We start from the raw sequence: 13,279 nt of genomic DNA, 5'->3' as shown, positions 1-13,279 counted from the left end.
GAGAAGAGAATTAGCACAGTACATTTTCATGACTGGGGAATGGATTTTCTGAAGTCATCTTCAACAGGGCAAAAACTTAGAAAGAAAATAAGATCCTGAATGTTGGGATGATATTAGCTCTTAATATAAATTCCCTTGTAAAAAAGAAACAGAAAATAAGGGGTGGTGGGAAAAGAAAGAGGAAAAAAAAAGGAAAGAGAAAAAGGGGGGGAAAGGAAATAGGGCAAGAAAATTTATTGCTTCTTTTTTATTTTTTCCTTGGTCTCCTCCTTTTCAGACTCCTTGTTGCCAGGGGCCTCCTGGATCTCCTCCTTTACCAAAGGAGCTTCCAGCTTCTCAGATAATGCTTTCTGGCATTATCATTTTTGCCCTGGTCTCTCTTTTCTCACTCCTCAGTCTCTTTCCTGCATTACTCAAATTTCTTTTTGAATTTCTGTGCATTTTTATCACTGAGGAACCAGATGGCCAGCAGCTCAGGCTTGGGGCACTCATTGGCAAAGTCAGCATGAGCATTTCAGACCCAGGCCTGCTCGCTGTCCATGTTTGGCTTCAGCGGTGTGATGTCGTGGTTGGTGCAGACCTTCTGCATCTTGTCTCTGTGCATGAGAAAGTGGATGGTCCCCTTCTTGTGCTTCAGGAACTTGACATCACCATGTCATGCTCCTTCCACTTAGGGAGGTCACTTTCTGAAGCAAATCAGAACAACTTTGCCCACATTTTAAAAAGTTCTTCTTCATCTTCTCCAGTGTTTGATTTCTTGTTCAGGAAGATAGACAATCAGCTCAAATGGGGGGTTGTGGTTGGACTTATCTATGTTCTCAGTGGAAGTGTCCTGGTCCTCTTGAGAGTCCTTGGTGGGTGCCATGGGTGCACAGTGGTAGCAGCTTGGCTGGTTCAGACATTAGCTGGCTCTGGGGCCTCTAGGTGGTTGGTTACATCTCCTTCCTCAGAGTCTGGTGCAGGCACCTCCTCCCTGCCTGCAAATCTGGGAAAATACCTTTGCTAGCAGGGAAGCTATTGCCCCATTGCCCCAAAGGCTGTTAGCTAGAGGAATTAATCTCTAATCACCTAATGGCCTTTTGATGGCTGGTTTAAACTGGAAAACTCTAATATTGAAACTTAGCCTTGTATTATTGGTTGCCTCAGTGTTACCTCCTGAGAATCTCCTTGTGCTAAAATATGGCCATTCTCTAAGCTGAACTCTGCATATAAATGCACGAGTTTCCACCCCAGCATGCAACATGACTCCTGGGGATGAATCTCCCTAGCCCCAAGGGATCACTACCAAACAAAACTTACAATGCAACTGGACAAAGACCTTGAACAAAAGGTAGAAAAGGTAATGACAAATGAGTTTATATGGCTAAGAGACTTCAAAATGAGTCAGGTGGTCATTTCAGGGGTAAGACTTATGCACATCTCAGGATGACTGCATTGACTGCAAAAGAAAATAATACTGCAAATAAATGGGGCTCCTGAGGTCTCTGGAGACATCCAGACATCAGGGCCAATAGCTCAGGAGTTTGGTGACTTGCCAGTGGGCCATTCTTTGGAATTTATGTTTCCCAGTATGACAGAGTTGGACTCAGTTATGGTTTCCCTACACAGGGCCCTTCTGCCCCTTCTGTTTGGAACTATAATTAGTACTAGAGGTGATAGGTGAACATCCAGTACACTTAAATCGTTGGGCTGTCCATGTGCCAGCTGAGTCCGGAGTCTCAATGAAGTTGCAAAACCTACTTTCCAGTTCATTGGACTCATCCAGGACAACAAATAAGGAGGTGATGATGGAGAATGACCACCCTGAGGAACCAAGATGTCTACAACTGCAAGCAAGATAGTTCCATATGTCTGCCCCAAGGGATCAAATCCCACTCTCAGTTAGAGGTGGAGTGAGCATCACCACCCCAGAATCCTCAAGATTGAGAAATGAACTATAAACTAAAGTAGATTTACTGGTATTCTTCTATAGACTTGTGATTCTAGCTGTGGAAGAACTTATTCATGTGGAGGCGGCAGGGAGAGGGAAAAACATGCGTAATATGGAGGCATTTTTTGGGACTTGTGAATTGTCCTGAATGACATGGCAATGACTGAAATAGGCCATTGTACATCTCAACAAATCTAAAAAAAATTGTGTGGAAGAGAATGCAAACTAAAATGTAAACTATAATCCATGCTTAGTGACAATGCCCCAAAATGTGTTCATCAATGGGATGAATCTATCACACTAATGAAGAATGTTGTTAAAGTGGGAAAATGAGGGAGGTATATGGAGCAGGGCATATGGGGATCCCCTACATTTTTTAATGTAACATTTATGTAATCTAAGTATCTTTTAAAAAATAAAAAGAATAAAAAAACAACAGAACAAAACAAAACAAAAAATCATTAAACACTAACATGCCCCAGTTCACAAAGAGGATGCCAGTCTTCCCTGTATTCCAGAGGGCTCCATCTACCACCTGGACACCTCCAAGTCATGAGAACAACTGGCTGGCCATTCTCTGCCTTTAATCTAAACCCATTTTGTGGTGCATTACTTTTCACCCATTTCTGCCTTCTCCCAGTATCTAGATTTTGAAGGGATTATTTGTTCACGTGTAGTCATGTAGTGAAGCATAGTATATATGGAAATATACAAATAATTGTGTATAATTTGATGAATTTTCAGGAACTGAACACAGCCCTGATAAAGAAGCAGACCCTGCCAGAACCCCAGAAACACCCAATGCTCCCTCCACCCACTGCTGCTGCAGGCTCTGACCACAATCTCCATCACCAACTTCCAGAGAATAATTTTGCCTTTTTTTATCTTCATAAAAATGGAACCATAAAGTGTGTGCCCTTTTGTGTCTTTTGTTTACTCTACATTGTGTTTGCAAAAGAGTAACTGTTACCCAATAATGTAAGTGACAATATATTAGAAAGACTAACTAGTAACAGCTACTAAATGAGAGAGCAGCGTTTGCACCCAGTGTGGTTCTGAACTCTAAACCTCTGTGCTATACTGTCTCTTCTCAGTACAGAAATTCCAAGGGTTGTAGAGATTAAACATAGCAAAAATGTGCAAAGTACTTCATATTTAATCCTCACAACAGCCCTACATGTCTCCAAATACTGCATCAAGAAGAGTGAGTAGCATGTGCTATCTCTGTCACTTGGGGCCAAGACAGCAGCCTGACAGTTAATATCCAGAGTGGCAACTGGGGCTGGGAACCCGGTGTTGCTCTCAGCAAACAGGGGAGTCCTTGGTGCTGTCTAGGGTGCTGATGGATGTCTTGGTGATTTTCTCTCTCTCCTCTTGACTGGGGTCTACACACTTCTGCTTTCCTTTGATCATTAAAATTGGAATTTCAAGCTAATGTTTTCAACATAAAGAGAAATTCTGGAAATGCTTCTTTCAGTGAATCATTCAGATTGATCCTCCACTTGAGAAAACTAGAGGAGCTGAATAAGAACAACCAAACCTTATCTGTTTGAAGGCACTGACAACTGGCAAGACAGTGAGTACAAGAGTACAAGAGATCCAAGACACAGCGAAGTCCAGAAATGTAATGCTGGCATTGAGGCCATTTTTATCTCAAAGTTACCTGCTCTTTCTGGTGGAAGTAACTGAAAAACTGAACATTGCATTGGGGAATTATTTGAAGGAATGATTGAAGACTAATCTGATGCTACCCTCCTCTAGAAAGACTGTTTTGACTTCTCACAGGCACATGATGACATTAGTTTCCTAGAGCAATGTGAATCAAAATTCAAAACCTGCACTTCTATCTTCCAGTTTTATGATTCAAAGTCATCCTGGTCAAAAGGAGGGCTGCTCTTCTGCTTCATGCTTGTTTCTAGAGTGCAGCCCTTTGGCCTTCCACCTCAGGCATGGCATGTGCCTTCAGCATCACTGTTTTGGCAGGCTCTAGAGGATGATGGTGACCTCCCACTGAGAGGTCTCTTCTCATGATATAGCCTGTGCATAAATTCAAAATTGTTTCCAAGAGTACCTAGTCCCCAAGATGGCCAAATAAGTAATATAGGCCCTATAGTCTCTGAGTGTTCAAAAAGGATGTAAGACAAGTTGCCTCCAGATGAGATGTGAGGGATATGCTAATTCAAGCTCACCTGAGATGTGAGCGATATGCTAAAGCTCACTTGAGATGTGAGCGATATGCTAAAGCTCACTTGAGATGTGAGCGATATGCTAAAGCTCACTTGAGATGTGAGCGATATGCTAAAGCTCACTTGAGATGTGAGCGATATGCTAAAGCTCACTTGAGATGTGAGGGATATGCTAAAGCTCACCTGAGATGTGAGCGATATGGTAATCCAAGCTCACCAGAGATGTGAGGGATATGTTAATTCAAGCTCACGTAAAATATGGGGGTACTATAAAAAACTTATCTGGTACTCAAACAAACACTTAACTAACAAGGAAAGTCATTTTCTTTCACAAAGGCACCATTTAACTCCCTACCCTTATATCTTTTCTGTATAAAAGGGAACCCAAAATTCTATTTGGGGCTCCGTTTTTATTAGGACAAGAGTCCACCGAGCCCGGCTGGTCAAAATAAACCAACTTTCTTCTTGGTACTCTCATGTCCTGGCCTTCGATACCATGCACACACGATTTCTCTACAACATTTTTGGCGACTGTGGTGGGACGCGCTGAGAAGGTCAGAGGCGGCAACAGTTGTTTACCCCTACCGGACGTCTCCAGGGAGGCCGGGAGGGCCCGGGCGAAACCCAGCCCTGGGTGCCCCTGGACACCCCATTTGAGTCCAGAAAGAGGTTGCAGTCTTCGCTGGAGCCCTTCCGAGGAGCCGGGGACACCGGAAGGTTTGAGAGACCCTGAGAACGAAGCAAGGAGCTCCACACGTCGGATTGGTAAGACCCCCGGGGGCATAGTGCAGGGAAGCCTAATTCTAAAATTAGGAGGGAGTCTGATCAACTCTCAAAGAGGAGTCTCTAGTACTCCTGAGAATACAGGAGGAAGCTGTCCCCTCTCCAGGTCCGAGGAAAGGAAAGGGGGGTGGTTGTGTGTGCATGCTTGTGGCGACTGAGTGAGACGCAGAAAATCACTTCTGTGGCGCGAGTGCGGAGTCCCGATCTGCGGTTCCGTAGTGACCTCATACGATCAAGGGCGGTCTGGGGTGTCCCTGCAAAGGGACCCTCTTCCACATTGGGGGCTTATACCGATCTGCTAAGGTTAAGAGGCACCTGAAAGCTCCCACGAGGGACGTGGCTGGAGACGGACGAAGTGAAAAGCTTGAGTGACTGTTGTACACCGCCGGCACAGGGTGGAAATGGGAAACACACACAGTAAAACCCCGTTAGGTTGTATGCTGGAAAACTTCCCCCATGCATTCCAGGGAGATATGTACGGCATAAGGTTTCAGCCAGGAAAGCTTAGGATGCTTTGTGAGTTAGAATGGCTAACTTTTGGCATGGGCAGGCCCCAGGAGGGCACTTTGGATCCCGGGATCATCCGTAAAGTCCACGATGCAGTGACTGGAAATCCGGGGCATCCAGACCAATTCCCCTACATTGATGCTTGGGAAAACGCTGTGAGCCAAAACCCACCTTGGTTAAGGAAGTGCGTGACTAAGGAAGCTAGAATTTGCTTAATGCAGAAACCGAGGAGTGCCGTCCCAGGAACCAAACCAAACAATCACCGTGCAAAGGGCACAGAGAAAGTGCATCCCAAGTCCAGTGCTAATCCGCCCATTTTGGAAGGGCCAGATGAAACTGAATTTCCACCGCCTTATGCGATGACTCCCGCCCCGGCAATTCTAAGGAATGAAAATGAGCTAGTCTCCCTAAGCAGTGACCCACAGTCGTCATCCGCACAGGGAAGTGCGATATCCACACCATCCCCGCCGCTGCTTTTATCACCACCCCGCCTCTGCTTCTGTCACCATCAGAGAGGGCACCTATACTATCCCCGCAGTTGCCTTTATTGCCATCTGTACCTGAGAGCCCTACGCCATCCCCACAGCAGCTTTTACCGTCTCTGCAGCGGTCTTTGGCACCTTCGGCAGGGAAAAATGCAGACCAGCTGCTTTTACAGCCGGTTGCCCCTGGCAACGCCGCTGCAGCACTGCGGGTCAGTCAGGGAGGAGACGCTAAGAGATTGCAGCTCAAACCACAGGGAGCCCCAGGGGCAGAGGGAGCATTGGAAAAGGCTTCTTTCCAGTTACCACTCTGTGAAACCCGGGCCCCAATCTTTTACGATGCAGATGTCCAGGTTCAGGGGAGAAGCCGGACAGTCATCTCTCAGCCCTAGATCTCTTTAACTGGAAAAGCCACACCCCACCATTCTCAGAGAAGCCTGAGACCATGACAGACTATTCCAGTCCATCATACAGACCCACAGACCCACCTGGGTTGATTGTAAACAACTTATAATGACTTTATTGAACTTTGAGGTGAGAGAGCACCCGCCTGAGGGAACTTTGGACAGTGATCAATATGCCCGCTTGCAGTTCCCAGAGGAGGACCCCCTGTGGAATCTGAATAGCGCTGTCATGCTCAACTGACTAGAGACATTCCATAGGGTATTAGTTGAAGGATTCAAGGCGGGGAGCCATAAGGCAGTGAATATGGCAAAGACCAGTCAAATTCTACAGGCCCTGAATGAGAGTCCTGCTCAATTCTATGAGAGACTGTGTGAGGCGTTCTGTGTATACACGCCCTTTAACCCAGACGCTCCTGAGAGCCAAACAATGGTAAATGCAGCATTTGTTGCCCAGTCACAGGCTGACATCTGGAGAAAGCTGCAGAAATTAGATGGGTTTGCTGGAATGAATATCTCTCAGCTCATGGAAATAGCTACTAAGGTCTATGTCAACCGTGATGAAGAAACAAAAAGGGAGGAAATTAGGAAGATGAGGAAAAAGGCAGATTTTTCTGGTGGCAGCCATAGTGGAAAAGTCCATTCCTGTGACAAGGAAGGTAACTTGGCAAGCCCCAGCCCCAAGGAGAGGGAAAGGCCCACGTCTAGGGTGAAATCAGTGTGGATACTGCAAAGAGGATGGGCATTGGAAGCAAGAGTGTCCTAGCTGGCCACTTGACCCGGCCTCTGCAGCCAAAGCATTAGCCAGAAAGGCCAGTGGGGCATCACAAACCAAACGCTGGGACCATAAAGGTTCAGGGAAGAAACCTGCAGATCAGATCATTGGGCTGGCGGGAATGGAGGACTCTGATAGAGATTATTAGGACAGACCAGGCTCCTATTCCCTCGGCCCCGAGGAGCCTATGGTCGGAGTTCAAATTGGGGGCCGTACCATACATATGATGGTTGACACTGGAGCTCAACATTCTGTAATAACCAAGCCAGTTGGGCCTCTATCAAAAAGACAAGCCACTATCGTAGTGGCAACTGGCAAAAGTGCCCAACGGCCTTTCCTTCAAGCCAGGACCTGCAGCATTGGGGGAAAGGAAGTCACTCACGAATTCCTCTATCTTCTGGAGTGCCCAGTCCCCCTCCTGGGTCGAGACCTGCTGTCTAAACTACAGGCTCAAATTACCTTTAATGCCACAGGGCAATCCACACTGACCCTGAGGCCACAAGACCCTCCGAAGGTAGCGATAACCCTTCCTCTGCAGGAGGAATGGAGACTGTTTAGCCTCAGTGAGACTGGCCAATCCATGGCCATGCAGCTCCCCTTTGAAGATGTGCCTGAAGTATGGGCAGAGCGTAACCCAATGGGGATGGCACATGACATTCCTCCAATTATTATTGAAATAAAGCCTACAGCCAGTCCTGTAAGCATAAGGCAATATCCGGTTCCATGCGAAGCACAAGAAAAGGTCCAGCTACATATTCAGAGATTGCTGAGTGAGGGCATATTGAAGCCGTGCCAGTCTCCATGGAACACTCCTCTCTTCCCAGTTAAAAAGCCTGATGGAGATTACCGCCCAGTCCAGGATTTACGAGCAGTTAATTCGGCAGTAGTAGCCCTTCATTCTGCAGTTTCTAATCCTTATACTCTTCTCAGCTTAATACCCGCATCAGCAATCTACTTTTCATGCCTAGATCTTAAGGATGCCTTCTTCTGCATTAGGGTAGCACCCAGGAGTCAGCCGATTTTTGCCTTTACATGGGAAAATCCAAACTCAGGTGAAAAGCAGCAGTAGACATGGACGTGATTGCCTCAGGGATTTAAAAATGCACCCACTATTTTTGGACAAGCCCTGGCCAGTGATCTCAAATCCTTTAAGGCAGAAAGCCATAACTGTTTTCTTCTCCAATATATAGATGACCTCATTCTTGGAAGTTCCACCTATCGGGACTGTGCTAGTGGAACCCATGCTCTTTTAAAACATCTACAGCAAAAGGGCTATCGGGTGTCTAAGAAAAAGGCCCAAATCTGCCTACCTCAGGTCAAATATCTAGGGTACAAAATAACACAGGGGCGCTGTGAATTGGCACTTGAAAGAAAGAAAGCGATCTATAGTCTGCCTGAGCCCAACACTCGCCGGAAGCTGCGAGAGTTCCTTGGGGCAGCTGGATTCTGCTGCAATTGGATCCCCAATTTTGGGGTCCTCACACGCCCTTTATATGAAGCCACAAAGGGGGGAGATAGGGATCCCCTGCTCTGGGAAAGCCCACAGAAAGATGCTTTCACTCACTGCTCTCAAACAAGCTCTAATGGAAGCACCAAATCTCGGACTTCCAGACCTCAGTAAGCCGTTCTACCTCTATGTTCACAACCGCCAAAGCATAGCAGTAGGAGTACTCACTGAATATCTCAGTTCCTGGCAAAGACCTGTAGCGTATCTATCCAAACAACTGGACACTGTAGCCCAGGGATGGCCCTCATGTTTACAAGCTGTAGCAGCTGCATCCATGCTTACAGTAGAAGCTATAAAATTAACTCTTGGGCAGCCTATTATTGTCTGGGTTCCACGTGCAGTAGTCACAATCTTAGAAGCCCAAGGAACACATTGGCTTACTAACAGCTGCCTGGTTAAATATTAGACCCTATTATGTGAAAATCCATCCATCCAGCTGGAACTTGTACAAACCCTAAATCCAGCCACCCTGCTACCCATAGAGCCAGGGGTTCCAGCCCATAACTACCTGGAAACATTGCAAGAAGTATATTCCAGCTGGCCAGACCTCCAAGACCCCCCATTGGCAAATCCTGACATGGAGTTTTTTACAGATGGGAGTAGCTTTATGCAGGGCAGCAATCGGCGAGCAGGAGATGCTGTAGTAACATCTGAGACCACAGTAGAGGCGCAGCGCCTCCCAAATAACACATCAGCACAGAAAGCTGAACTCATTGCCCTCACCCGAGCCTTGCAACTTGCAGCTGGAGCCAAAGTTGACATCTACACAGACTCCAAATATGCCTTTCTTACCCTGCATGCGCATGGAGCCTTATATAAACAAAAGGAACTCATTAACTCGGGAGGAAAGAGCATTAAATATGGCACACAGATTCTGGAGCTACTAGATGCAGTTTGGGAGCTTGCCAAAGTAGCTGTAATGCACTGTAAGGGATACCAGACAAGCCACAGCCCCATTGCCCAGGGAAATCAGAGGGCAGATGCTGAAGCAAAAAGAGTGGTATGGGAGGTATCCCTATCTGAAAACCTGGCCGCTGCTCTCATTCCTCAACCCCTTGATTATCAGAACATCCAGTATACATTGTCTGTTCTTGCGCCGCAGCCTTTGAGTCACGGAGAGCCACAATATACTCAAGCTGAGAGAGAGTGGATACTCTTTGAGGGTGGGACACAAGGGGAAAATGGATGGTGGACATTGCCTGATCACAGAATAGTTGTGCCAAAAATATTAGCAGCAAATGTACTTTAAGACTACCATGAGAACACACACTTGGGAAAAACCCATCTTAAGGAAGTGTTAGAAAGATTCTTTTCCATCCCAAGACTAGTCACTATCACCCATGCTGTATGCCAATGGTGTGTGACATGTGCAAAGAATAACCCTTGCCAGGGGCCCACAACAGCCCCAGGGGTCCAGAGAATTGGTAGTATGCCCCTCAAAGATCTAGTAGTTGATTTCACTGAAATGCCCCGATCTGGAGGCTATAAATATCTCCTAGTCCTTGTTTGCACAATTTCTGGCTGGGTGGAAGCCTTCCCCACTCGAACAGAAAAAGCTGAAGAAGTAGCCAAGGTTCTCCTCAGGGAAATCATCCCTCGCTATGGGCTACCACTCTCAATTGGCTCTGACAATGAACCTGCCTTTGTCTCTGAAATCACTCAAAAGATTGCAAAGGCACTGTGCATCCAATGGAAACTGCACACCGCTTACCATCTGCAGAGCTCAGGAAAGGTAGAGTGAATGAACCATACAATAAAGACTTATATTGCCAAGATTTGCCAAGAAACTGGGCTAACATGGGTGCAGGTACTTCCAAGTGCTCTCCTACAAATTCGAGCCAGACCAAGCCGAAAACTAAGCCTAACCCCTTATGAAATCCTCTTTGGGAGGCCTCCTCCCTTAATCAGAAATGTAGAGGGGGATCTCAGAGAAAGAGGAAACTTATCAATAGCTCAGCAGATGATAAGTTTAGGAAAAACCCTACATAACCTGCATCACTGGGTCCAAGAAAGGGCCCCCATTAGCTTAAGCAGCTCTGTACACCTGTACAAGCCAGGAGATGCAGTTTGGGTCAAGGACTGGAAGTCAGCTTCACTAACCCCTTGATGGCGAGGGCCCTATCTTGTCATTTTATCCACCCCCACTGCAGTTAAAGTAGCTGAAATCATCCCATGGATACACCATAGCAGAGTCAAGCGAGCTGCCCCAGAGTCCTGGACCTGTATTCCAGATACCCACAGCCCAACCAAGTTCATCTTGTGAAAAAGGGGAACACCAAGCCCTGCTTCAGTCACACCCTGGAAGCTGACTGGTCCACGCAGGGCTGAAGATTGAGGAGGGAACACCGAGCCCTGCTCCAGTCACACCCCAGAAGCTGACTGGTCTATGCACAGCTGAAGTTTAGGAATCTGGTTTAATCTGTTGCAATGCCCCTTTGCCTATTTTTCCTCCTTCTAGCCCTAACCTTGTCCCAGGTTGACACCACAGAATGTGAGCCATGTATTCAAAAGGTGCGTACAAGGGCCCATGTCAACACCACATTAATATATCATAGTCATTACACCTGCAAGGGCCAGGTAACCACCTGTCAGTTTCAGGGAACCTCCTATAGTGTCTTTAATGCATCTGGCCAAATAACCTTCTATGACCCTAGACCCCCAACAGTCTCCTGTAAATGGGAAATAAGAGTGCTTGATCAAAATGGGGATCTACTTTCCTCCACCCCAGTCATGAGCCAGAACCAACGAGTGTCCCTCCTATTTGATGCATGTCAGGTTATAGACTCTGGGATACCATGGAACACAGATTGTGGAGGGCTCAGCTGGGAGCAAACGTATACTCATAGCAATAAGTACATGTGCGCTCCAGAAATGGGAAGTGCAGCCCAAGGGGGGAGCTTTTGGTGCAAATACATAGGTGCATACTACTGCCCCTACTGGTCTTGTGTCACCTGAGCCACCTGGAACACAGACATAGCTAAACAGACAGCTATCCTCACCAAGGGTATGGCCCCAGCTAACTGTCCATGTGGTCAATGTAACCCTTTAAATCTCACCATCCTTAAACCTGAATCCTGGCAGACTTGGGGAGTCCAAATGGGCCTCCACATTGATGGTAAAGGAATAGACCCAGGAGCCTACATCTGGGTTGAGTATCGAGAATACCAACTCACAAGTAAGGCCCATTCTGTGTTCCACTCCTTTTATGAAGAAATGGAAAAGCCTTTTTCCATCCCACAAGCAGCAACAAACATCCTTATAAGCCTGGCTGAAGTGGTGGGGGCAGCCTTAAATGTCTCCTCATGCTATGTATGTGGCGGTACTAATATGGGAGACCAATGGCCATGGGAAACCAGGGAATACAATTATACCCAACCATATAATGCAACTAACCTCCCGGCTGTCCCCCGAGATAATATGTGGCCCTTACAAACTTCTGTCATAGGAAAATATTGTGCTTCAAGGGCCTGCCTAAGCTCCTCTATAGCTGTTGGAAACCTAACATGTACAGGGGGAAAATTCCAAAATTATACCACAAATACAACAGAGCCTTGGGGAACATGGAACGAATCGGACCTCGTTCTCATAAATCGTACTTTCCCCAAATTAGTCACAGTGTGGAACTCCACCGCAAAGGGCCCCTTTACTGTCCCAAATGGTTTGTACTGGATTTGTGGGAAGGTCGCATTCTGAGAACTGCCGTGAAACTGGTGTGGAACTTGTATGCTTGGTACAATAAAACCCTCCTTCTTCCTTATTCCCTAAACAGAAGGGAAAGAGCTAAGCCAACCAGTATATCAAAACATAAGGGAAAAAAGGGCTGTCATTACCTGGGGAGGTGAAGAATGGCCCCCTGAGCATATAATCCAATACTATGGGCCAGCAACTTGGGCAGAGGATGGCATGTGGGGTTACCGAACCCCTATCTATATGTTAAACCGAATCATCTGCCTACAAGCTGTGGTAGAAATAATAACTAATGAAACTGCCCATGCACTAAACTTACTAGCCCAACAGCAAACTAAATTCAGAAATGCTATCTACCAAAACTGTCTTGCCCTAGACTATCTCTTAGTAGCTGAAGGGAGAGTTTGTGGAAAATTCAATCTCTCTAACTGCTGCCTTGAATTAGATAACACTGGAAAGGTTATTGGTGAAATTACAAGCAATATAGTAAAAATTGCTCATGTCCCAGTGCAAACCTGGAATGGTTGGAATTTAATCCCTTTGGAAGCTGGCAGTCAATAGTAGACAATTTCAAGCTTCTATTGGGAATAGTTGCCTTCTTCATAGGAGCATGCACCATCCTTCCATGTCTCCTTCCTTTCATCATAAACAGAATGTGCACCCTAATAAATGGTGTAGTAAAAGGGCAAAGAGCTGCCCATCTCATGGCTCTATATACATACCAGTCAGTCCAGAGGGACTCAGACAATAGTAATGCCAAAGCTTAATAACTTAAGCTTGGCCTCAAAGGGGGGAATATGATATAGCCTGTGCATAAATTCAAAATTGTTTCCAAGAGTACCTAGTCCCCAAGATGGCCAAATAAGTAATATAGGCCCTATAGTCTCTGAATGTTCAAAAAGGATGTAAGACAAATGTGTTTAGGGTTGCCTCCAGACGAGATGTGAGGGATATGCTAATTCAAGCTCACCTGAGATGTGAGCGATATGCTAAAGCTCACCTGAGATGTGAGCAATATGCT

The 13,279-nt window shown here is 46.3% G+C and overlaps 1 pseudogene; it reads right to left on the bottom strand.

The window, feature by feature from the left end:
• Positions 1-233: 233 nt before the first annotated feature.
• Positions 234-865, bottom strand: LOC101410987 (ran-specific GTPase-activating protein pseudogene; annotated as a pseudogene).
• Between the last annotated feature and the right edge of the window lie 12,414 nt (positions 866-13,279).

The sequence above is a fragment of the Dasypus novemcinctus genome, chromosome 28 (genome assembly GCF_030445035.2).
Source record: "Dasypus novemcinctus isolate mDasNov1 chromosome 28, mDasNov1.1.hap2, whole genome shotgun sequence".
Lineage (NCBI taxonomy): Eukaryota > Metazoa > Chordata > Mammalia > Cingulata > Dasypodidae > Dasypus > Dasypus novemcinctus.
The sequence above is the reverse complement of the archived record's forward strand: the minus strand, read 5'-3'. Positions and strand labels throughout refer to the sequence as shown.